Consider the following 10,701-nt stretch of genomic DNA (forward strand, 5'->3'; position numbering starts at 1 on the left):
TTTTTGCCAGCAAACATTACTGATTTTTGAACACTCTTCAAGACGGCATTTATGCAAATAGCATTCTTAGTAGTCCTCATCATGTTCTGAAACCACTGAAATGTAAGACCAATGGTGTTTATGGAAGTATCCTTGTGAAGCAGAAAAAAAAACCCCAGACAAATGTAAACAGGGGGGAAAAAACAGTCCTTCAGCAGAAGGAAAGACCAATGCAAATACCATAAATTACTGTAGGCACAAAACCCTTGTGGAGTAAGCAGTCACTGAAGTGATCTTTAGTATTTTACTTCACTTTGCTGTAAAACTAACTTATTTCTGTTTTTCTCATGTCAGAGACTCAGGCATAACCCTATCATTAGGCAAAGTGAGGGCATTAATTTGGGGTGTCATGAAGGGGCAGCACATTACTTTATTACTTGTTTTATTTTTAGTCCCAGAGATAATTGTTGTATTTTCATTCTCAGAGGTAATTGTTTGTGGGATTTTTCTACCCCGCCTGCTAAATTAACATAGCCAGTCTTGTATACCATGTAATTTGGTTTTGGGGGTGTTGTGAGAGAGAAGGGGGGCATAATGTGTTGTTAATTCCAGGAACCAAACAGTTTTGGACTGATCCCAAAGATGTTCAAAATTCAGTTTTCTTGTGAGGATGTAAATGTTTTAGATATTCTTTCTGGGAAATGTTTACATCTCCAATAAGGGTTAATTAGGGTTCCCTGAAGGATATTACTTAGAAAAATATCTGGTCATCTGGTTTCACAACGGATATACTAAGTTTGACAATGGAAAAGCATTTACAGATGTTTGAGCAGGAGGTGTTTGGCCATCTATTAGGAATCTATTAATGGGATTACACTATGTTACCCATGAGGAACAATTTTCTCCATATGACTCAAAGAACTACATGAGCTACAAGGGCATTTCCCCCACCTTCCTATCCCACCTCATTTTATGTGACAAAGGAGCTGCCTTCCGTGTCCAGCAAAGAACCAAAGGAGACAAGAGCGTATGATCACCCTTCCCATGCTGCACCCCCACCTCATGTTGGGAGAAAAAGGAAGAGGTTCTTGTATAAGCAAAAAACCAAAGGAGTCACAGCAAGCAGCAACCTTGCATGTTCTATTGCCCAATGCCCATGTCCCCGAAGAAGGGGGCATAATGTGGCACAGCAAGCAAAGAGGGAAGGGTTTGTGTAGAATTAAGGCATGTTATAATGCCACAAAATGACAGACATATTTGAAGATCTTCAATCATCAAACCTTCATCCCATGAACTCCATCTTTTCCCCTACCTAACCTGGCCTGATGGTTGTAGCTGCAGGGCTCCAGAAAACACGTGGCCCCAGTAACAAAAGTGGGTGCAGGAGGAAACTTCTGTACCTCCACTTCGTTCTTCCTCATTCCCTCTATTTTCTCTTCCTCCTACTGTTGCTCCTTGGCTCTTCCAGCACTGGAGGTGTCTGATGGGTGAGGAATGAGTAGAAACATAGTAAGAGGATGGAGAAAAGGGAAAATACGATGGAGAGGATGGAAGCTATCTTCCTTTCTTCCATTTTTCAGTGTATGAGCTCCCCTCCTCCGCCCCAGTTACCTTGAAAAGGAGAAGCTTATAGCTTAGGCTATTCAAAGCAAATTAAATTTGGTTAGACTCGATGGATTCGTGGTCCAAAACTTTGGTGCCCCCCTCTCAGCTTTCTTTTAAACATCAAAACCTCCAGGAATAGTAAGAGAGTTGGTGGATTGTGTGTGTGTGTGTGTGTGTCGGGTGGGAGAAGAAGGTTTGGAGTTTCCTAGAAAGGTGGGCAGAGCTCAGTGGCCTGAGATTTGTCAGTGGGAAACAGAGTTATTGGAGACCTACAGAAAAACAAAGGGAACTCAATCAGCCTCAAGAGTCAGCCCTCCATATCCATGGATTTTTAATGCACTGATTCAAGCACCCATGGATTAAAAATGTTTTTAATATATATACTTTTCAAAAGGCAAATCTTGATTTTGCCATTTTATATAAGGGACATCATTTTACTGTGCCACTGTATATCATGGGATTTGAGCATCCACAGATTTTGGTATCCACAGGGGTCCTGGAACCAAACCCCAGTGGATACCAAAGGCCCACTATATTTTCTCAGGGAATGGGAGGAGGGTCATTTTCCTCATGTTTGAGAAGAGCATTATCATGCACAGTCTTTGTCTTGGAGCCAATCAGTAACAAAACTTGGCAAGCTGGCACTGCCATCTGCTCCAGCACAGCCAGAGTCAGGTGAGTGGGGGCAGAGAGGAGAGAGAAGCAATCAGTAGCTCTCCTAGATGACTTCTGGATCAAATGGCAATACAGGCAAATGGTGTGAGCATGCCAAATCGACATTCCAAGGGAACATATGGTCAAGGAGGGAGAGTAAGGAAGGAGGAGGAAGAGGGAGGGTTGCAAGAGGGAAGAAGGTCTTCCTCTCTTCTCACTGTTTCCACAAACAGAGTGGGGGGTTCCTGGTTTCTTTGCTGCCTTGGATTATAACTGAATCCAGAGAACTGTGACGTAAATGAGTGCAGAATTAATGCAGTTTGACACCATATTAACAGTCATGGCTCCATCCTATGGAATGCTGGGATTTGTAGTTGTTGTTTCACCAGAGCTCTCTGGCACAGAAGGCTAAATATCTCACAAAAGTACAAATCTCAGAATTCCATAGCATTAAGCCATGGCAGTCAAAGTGATGTCAAACGGGATTAATTCTGCCATTTAATTGCAGCCCAAGAGGTATCCTGACCTACCAAGAACAATGAAGGTGAGCAGAAGTCTACATTTGGGGACAGAAAGTGAATGACAGGACCATCTTTTAATGTCCATTTCCCTGAGCAATCTCCATTAGCAGTGTCTACTCCTGCCAGTAGAGTCCAATAAGTTTTAAGGTGCAGATCTGAGATGTTCCAGATAGCTCAAGGAAAAGGAAAGGAAAGCACATTAATACACTGGCATACACAATAGGAAATCAAGCAGATGATATCATGCTTTTGTATAAGCTGAATTAATATTATTTTAAAGAATATAATAAAGCAGTAAAATCTTTCAAAGGAATTTCTGTGACATGTAATACATCACATTTAAATCATGTATATAAAAAGAAAATAGATGATTCTATGACCTTCTGCTGATGTTCTTGGTCAAGCCCTGGGAATCTGGCACCCTTCCTATGGAGATGACTGGAGACAGACTTGTTCTAAGGGTCAGTGATCACCAGATATACAAAAAGCATAATGAGGAAAAGAATCACAATATCAAAGTCACAGAGGCAAACTAGAAATTCATAAGAACAAGAAGGAAAAATCATATAACAGAAAGAATCACAATTTTTTTAAAAATGCAGTATAAAGAACCAGACAAATAGAAGTGCAGAGAAAAAGATTATGCTTGCAAGGAAAATATGTGTTTTACAAAAACATGATTTGCAGCTCTTTGTGTGTCTTCAGATTGCCTACAAACTTATGGTGACCCCATTAATTGCATAGTGTTTTCTTAGGCAAGGAATACTCAGAAGTCGTTTTGTTGGTTCCTTCCAGGAACCAACAAAACGACTTCTGAGTATTCCATGGCTAAGCGGCATCTGGTATTCATTGCCTTTCTCCCATCCAAATCTTAACCAGAACTGATTCTGCTTAGCTTCCAAAATCAGATGTGATCTGGTGCCTTTAGACATATCTAGGGTTATCGAGGGTTAGTCATGTTGGCCATACAGTAAAGTGCAGTAACTTCCAAAATAACACCCAACATCCACAAAACATGATACCTTTATTGGCCAACCAAAATGCACAAAAAACATAATGCAAGCTTTTGAAGTGCCACTGACTTTTGCATCAGGCAAAGGTGTAAAAAAATCAAACAGGAGAAAGAAAGTAAAATGATATTGGAGTCATAGGACTACATTTTGTCAAGATATTGTTATAGTTCTTCTCAGTTAAGATAGTATGGAGGGATATCCATGTAGCCAGACGCCATTCCTTCTCCTTGGCCATGTGGTCTCTGCAAGATAAAGGGTCTTAAATGCCAGGGAATGAAATGTAAAGTCCATTAGCAACACAAGAAGTAACCTCCTTTGAGATCCAGGTTGTCTCTCCTGAACCAGTAAGTTTTTGCCTTCTTATAAGTCCACCACATGTGAAAAAAGGAGCCTTCCTTGTTTTGCCTTTCCTAAAACTGATGTGAAATACTCTAGGACATTTTCTACGGCTTATTTGGGTTTAGATACCATCTCGACATCACCTTATACAGGTTTTCTTAGTAAGGTTTTCTTATTGCACCAGTCAATTTTATATCTTTAGAAAACATTTCCCCCCATGCATCTATGTGACTATTATGCCCAAAATTTTGGGCCAACTTTATCATGTATTCTTTTACAGGCTCATCTTCTGTTTATAGTTTCAGACACATTTTTTTCATTATGTAATCATCTTTACACAACTCTAAGTAAAACTCATTTTCTCTAACCTCTATGACTGCATTTCTCTTGGCTTAATTAACTCTATCCTTAAGTGGTATATAAGCAAACCAGAGATCTTTGCTTTCCTTAAGAAACATATCTCTTAATTAAAATTTCCAGCTATCTTATTCAAAATAAAAAGATAATCATAGAGCAACCACACTTTTCTTGCAATTTAAATCCATTGGTTCATGACCTAGCCTCTCAAATGGCAGAAAACAAGTTCACTCCATCTTCTACATAACATATTTTCACTCCACCCAGAGATAAATAGCCCACTTTTTCATGGACCAAGAATGACTGAGGACAGATCATACTAGAGAGAGCAAAAGGGATCTCTATTTATTACTTTGTGCAAAAACAAACAAAACAAAACAAAATTTAAAAATAAACATGGATCAAGCACTGAGGATGAATTAGATCAGAACTGAACAACTACATGAAAAGAGGAAGGTGGAGACACATTGCTATGCTTCCCCCTAACTCTTTAGAGACCATACTCTTTCTGCCCATGCTTTCAAAACTGACAGCAACTGCAGCAACTCTGTGGTTCAGAAAGAAACCAGAGCGTTCTCCAGAACTATAAGCAGTGAGAAAATGTAGGATAGACCTTTCAAGAGTAAAGGAAGCAACAGGAAAGAGGTGGAACCCATGGCAAATTAGAGAAAGCAGCTGGCTACAAAAAAGGCATGCAAAGCTGTCATGCAGCTATAGCAACCATGCATCCTATTTTTCATAGTCCTCTATATGAAAACCTGTCAGCGAACAGTCTTCTAGCTGAAGGACTATTTGAAGGCTGGTATAATTTGATTGAGGTAGGAATATCACTAGTGGGCTACAGGGGGTTCAGGCCACACCTGAGAGAGATGTCACCAATGGTCTCCAAACATCCGCCTTTTGGCAGAAATAGGTTGTGGCGTTCACCTGTTTCCCTTTATAATACTGGAGCTCAGTGGAAGAGATGACGTGACATACTAGTCTCAGTGGGAGGTCAAAGGAGAGGACTCCGTTTTTTTATTATAAAATTTTAAAATGTAAATTTTTAATTTGTTTAAAAATATTATTTTAAAATATTCTTAAAAACATCCTATCATACCAAATTGTCACTTCAACCACATGAAACATTGTACATGTAAATACATTTGGGCTGTATGCATTGTATTATAATTTAAAGATATAATTTTAGTTTTGCTAGTTGTTTATGTAACTACTATTGCCATTACTTTCAGTAATATACAGGAATTACGATTTATGAGTAACATTAGTACAAAAAACATATCTAAGGATTGTATATGCTGTGGAGTGGGAGGAGGTCAATGTTGTGTGTGAGAGAGATACACCATGAGTTATCATACCAGTTGACAACAACGCTATTGATGCCACTGGAGTGAGGCAATGGTCAATGCGTACCTCCATTGCATTGTGTACAGAAAAGACAAAGCCATGTGTGGGGTTGCCAGCCATTCATCCCCATGGGCTCTCTGTGGTTTAAACTGTTGTGTGAACCCCTGGGAGCCTCTTGCTTACTGTTGTAGCTGATCACATGGAGGCTGTCTTGCCTGGTCTACTCAGAACAAGTTGTGGGAGAAGATGCTTCATCTCTGGGAAACACCTGTGGAGAGCACAGGGAGAGTTACAAGTCATCACTTGTAACACAGTCTGAATTCAGGACCTCCGCCCTTTCCCCACTTCTGAATCCCTCAAGTCTGAATTATCCCATCTTCTGAATCCCATGCCTGGACTTTCAGTTAACTCTGGGCCAACCTTTGAATATTTCTTGCCAAAGAAAACCCTATGAAATTCCATGGAGTTGCCATAAATTGACAGCAACTTGAAGGTACATACATACAAAATTTGGTGTATTTTGAAAAGGTTTATTAAACTAGTTGGAAAGAAAACTAAGGCATATTACAAGAAATAGAGGACAAGGAACAACACCAAGAGAGCAGATGGTTCCCAGCAAAGCATTTGCTATAACAATCAGTTTCTTGGTCTGTAAATAGCAAATGCTTTGGAAACTTCAACAGGAACACAATGCACGATTTAAACAGTAAAAGGAGAGTGGTCCATACAGCTGTCTTCTTTGTTGTGGCTGCATGGAACAAGCCCAACTCTATTATCCTACAAAACTGGGGGTTCCTGAAAATCAGCCATTAATGGATTTTATAATAAAATATTTGCAGTCTCAATGAGTTACATTTGAATTTGAACAAATATGACTACATTGAGATGTATGAAAGAATGGGGAAGTTGCATTAGAGAAGTGTGAAACAGAAATGTAACCCCTGCAACCACTCAAAGCTCTTTACAAATAGTTGAAGTGATAAGACTTATTGGGGTTTTTCCACTAGGGTCTGAGGCAAAGCCTAATAGCTCGCAGTTTAAAAATAATATAGCAATATCATCCAGATGTCCTGATATCAGTAAGGCTCATGGGAGCAACTGTTATACTGCCCTTCAAGGGAGATCTACAAGCACAGTCCAGGAAACAAAGCAGGGAAAAACAATGACAGTAATGTAACAGAAAGAATCATTGAAATAAAATTGATGAAGAAAAGGTTCTGTCTGATAAAATTGGAAGGAAAAGGCTAGTTTTGCAAAAGCATGTTTTGTGGCTGTAGCAGTATGGCAGATTATAACTAACCCATCCCTTTCTTCAGTCTTTGGCAGGTAATCAAGCAGTTAGAATGATGAAGCAAGATCAGTGAGCATCAGGTATAATTCAAGGAGCCATAGCTATTGATGTATCTGAATTACATTCACGACAGAGCCTTCTAGGAGTAGTTAAGAACCTGAAGGAATCATGAGCAGAAGACTTTGAAGGAACCCAAAGAAACTGTCAGCAACAAGAAGAAGATTTAAAGCAATCTAGAAGAGTAACGTGGGTGCAGGAGCGGGAGGAAGACAAATTAGACATTTATATGGACAAGGGATGAGAACAACTAGTTGGAGCAGGTGAGGAGCTGGGAGCAATTACATGTTTGGAAGGAGTAGCATAAGAAGTCAGAGATGCTGGATCTCAGGCAGAATCACACAGTAGACACTTTTCCAGGGTCTGAACAGGATGCAGATTCCCTTTAAGTCTAAATTGAAAACATGCCCTGAACTTTTCCCATCTCTTCCTAGGCACAGTGCCAGTCCCAAAAATCAGCAAAGTCAAGAGAAATACATGATTAAAACTTGAGTGTGGACTCCAATCTCTGTACATGTTCTGGGAAGATAATATATGCTGCGACCTTATAGAAAGAAAAAGAATTAAGAAATGTCAAAATCTAAAATCACAGATCTCTTATATTTTCTGGGAATAATAAATTTCCAAGGTTTCTTGACTTACTTATCAAACATTATAGGCCTTCCCAATGAACAGTTGACATTATCAGGGGATCAAATCAGGAAGTCATGCAGGAGATCAAAAAAGCTATGATTATTAGCACCAGTTGCAGTTCAAATCCAACAACACAAGTGTTGTTATTTGGGCACACGCTGTACCTAATAGAGCGATACCAGGACAGAATAAAAGATGATGGCCAAAACTGCCAGCTGGTTTTCTCTGAAGGACATTATTAGCAGTGGGAAATGGCTGCAGTCAGACTAAATGAAACAAGCCAACTGGTAATCATGATCAAAACAGACCATAAATCCTTAGCCCATGCTGGAATGTGAAGCATCTCCTCTATCCAGTGACCCCAGAAATTACAGATCCCAGGATTTCATGGTAGTGAAAATGGTATCAAAGTGATTTAATGCTGCAGTGTGAATGAGTTCTTAGGGTGAATTTTGTTTGCAGAGGGCTCAGCTGTATCTGGTAACTTGCAAGTACACACAATCCTAGAAAAATTGATAGGATAGCAGGTGATGTTGGAAACGTCTTCTGCCTGAGACCTCATCAGTCACTGCAAGTGGGAATAGAAAAGTGATGGTGAGGAAGATGGACTGTGAGGGAAGAAAACAAGATGTCCGCTAGGAGCACACAGTATTATGACTTCCATCTGGTGGTATTATACTAAAGTTAGTGGACACTGCATTAGTGAGACGATAAGCGAGGATCCCATTATAATACTATTTGCACAATTTACAGATGTTCTGTCCCATCTTCAGTAGGATAGCTTAGTTGGTGTTCACAATCATCCATGATAATAAAATCATCATCAGAAATATTATCAAATACTTTTGATAGTATTTCTGATAGCATCAGAAATACTATCAAAAGTTACCCAAATCCACCCCCAAGCGGATAAGAAAGTCTCTCGCTATTTCCCTGACAGGTGGCCATCCAGGCTGCACTTGCAAATATCTGACGAACAAAAACTCACCATCTCTGGCCCAGTTTCTTCTGCTGTCAAATGGCGTTTACTATCTACATATTCTTTCTAGGAAAGAAAACTGATTGGAAGAAGTTAAAGTTTATGCGAAAGGAGAACAGTTTCCTTGCAAAAGCATGTAAAAATTGTAAGATCAGGTGAAAGTTTTTAAGTATGAGAATATATGTATGTATGTATGTTTTGGATGTTATTTTAAATCATGTTGTTAAAAGTAGATAAAAGAAATAGTAATGGTCTCCTGGCAGAGCCAAACTGGGATGAAATGGGAAGCTAAATGGATTAAGTAACAACTGGAGGGGGACTTGATCATACAAGTAAAGGATGAAACCAGGACAACACCTGGCTTGATGGATCATGAGTGGAGCCTGGTTAATCTAAGCCTAGGGATAAATAATGTTTATTCTTACCATTGTTCCCCGTGTTGTAAACTATTTGTTCATCTTTTAGGCTGTCCTCAGCACTCTTCTTCAGCACCACCTCTGCGCAGGCTAAATGTATTTCCATACACTTAGTTTCATGTGCTTTAAAGTGAGAATTTGGTAAAAAATTGACATGTTAATTAAAAAACCAACCAAACAAATCCAGGGACTCTCCTTTCTGCTCCCACTGAGCGTCACCCCACTCACCCCATCTCTTTGGTGTTTTAAGGGGACACAAGCAAATGCCACAACCTTTTTGGGTCCCCCAGGTGAGGAAAAAGTAGGGTGCAGGATGTGCATGTGCCAGTGATTCCCAAACTCTGGCCTTCCAGATGTTTTGGACTTCTGTTCCCAGAATCCCAAACCATGGGTCAAGATGAATGAGGCTTGTAGTAGCTGCTCTATACAGACGCCAGACATATTTGAAAACTGACACTGAGAAGAGGCAAGAGATGGCCTGTTTGTTGGAAAGAATTTGAGCTGCATGAAGAGCATTGACCCATTTCTTGCAATGAGCGTTCAAGGCCACTTCTGGGACTAACAATATGTTATTTAAAAATAAAATCATAGCCAGCACATCTTTCAAATGAGTAACTGCATTGTTCCAGTGTTGTTGTTTTTTAATGCAATGCTACTTAATACTCTTTTATGATTCATAATGTCCTTCAGAGTTAATACAGTCTTTGAAAACAGAGTTTGTTGATTGCCAACACATACTTCTTTTTCTCTTACAGAAATTAAATAAACATTCTACCTAAAACAAAAAAGATGACTGAGGCTTTTGGGTGCTGAGGTCCAAAAACATCTGGAGGAGGACCTTATTCTGGGAATACCTGGACTTTAAACCGTCATGGGCACAGCAGGGTGACCAGGGTCCCCACCTCGCCAAGGAGGATGAGGCATCCCCAAATGTAGGACGCTCCAGACCAGTGATTCCCAAACTCTGGCCTTCCAGATGTTTTGGACTTGGGTTAAGACGGCTGAGGCTTCTGGGAGCTGAAGTCCAAAACAACAACAGAATTTGAGCATCACTGCTCCAGACAAATAAAATAAATAAAATAAATAAAATAAATAAAAAATAAAAAACAAATAATAAATAAAATAAAAATAAATATAAAAAAAATAAAAATATAATAAATAAATAAAATGAATAATGATAAAAATAAAATAAATAAAAAACAAAAAATATAATAAATAAATAAAATGAATAATGATAGACAAAATAAATAAAAATAAAATAAATAAAAAATAAAAATATAATAAATAAAAATAAAAATATAATAAATAAATAAAATGAATAATGATAAAGATAAAAAAATAAAAATAAAATAAATAAAAAATAAAATTAAAATATAATAAATAAAAAATAAAATTAAAATATAATAAATAAATAAAATGCATGGTAAAAATAAAGTAAATAAAAATAAAATAAATAAAATAAAGTAAATAAAAATAAAATAAATAAAATAAAGTAAATAAAAATAAAATA

General features: G+C 38.4%; 1 long non-coding RNA gene across 1 annotated transcript; it reads right to left on the minus strand.

The window, feature by feature from the left end:
* Positions 1–1,306: 1,306 nt before the first annotated feature.
* On the minus strand, positions 1,307–10,139 carry LOC121932662. The gene is made up of 3 exons (XR_006104400.1): positions 5,999–10,139; positions 2,769–3,214; positions 1,307–1,459 (listed from the first exon to the last, which is right to left on the minus strand). It is a non-coding gene; the product is annotated as an uncharacterized LOC121932662 (long non-coding RNA).
* Between the last annotated feature and the right edge of the window lie 562 nt (positions 10,140–10,701).

Source organism: Sceloporus undulatus, chromosome 6, assembly GCF_019175285.1.
Source record: "Sceloporus undulatus isolate JIND9_A2432 ecotype Alabama chromosome 6, SceUnd_v1.1, whole genome shotgun sequence".
In the NCBI taxonomy this organism is placed as follows: Eukaryota; Metazoa; Chordata; class Lepidosauria; order Squamata; family Phrynosomatidae; genus Sceloporus; species Sceloporus undulatus.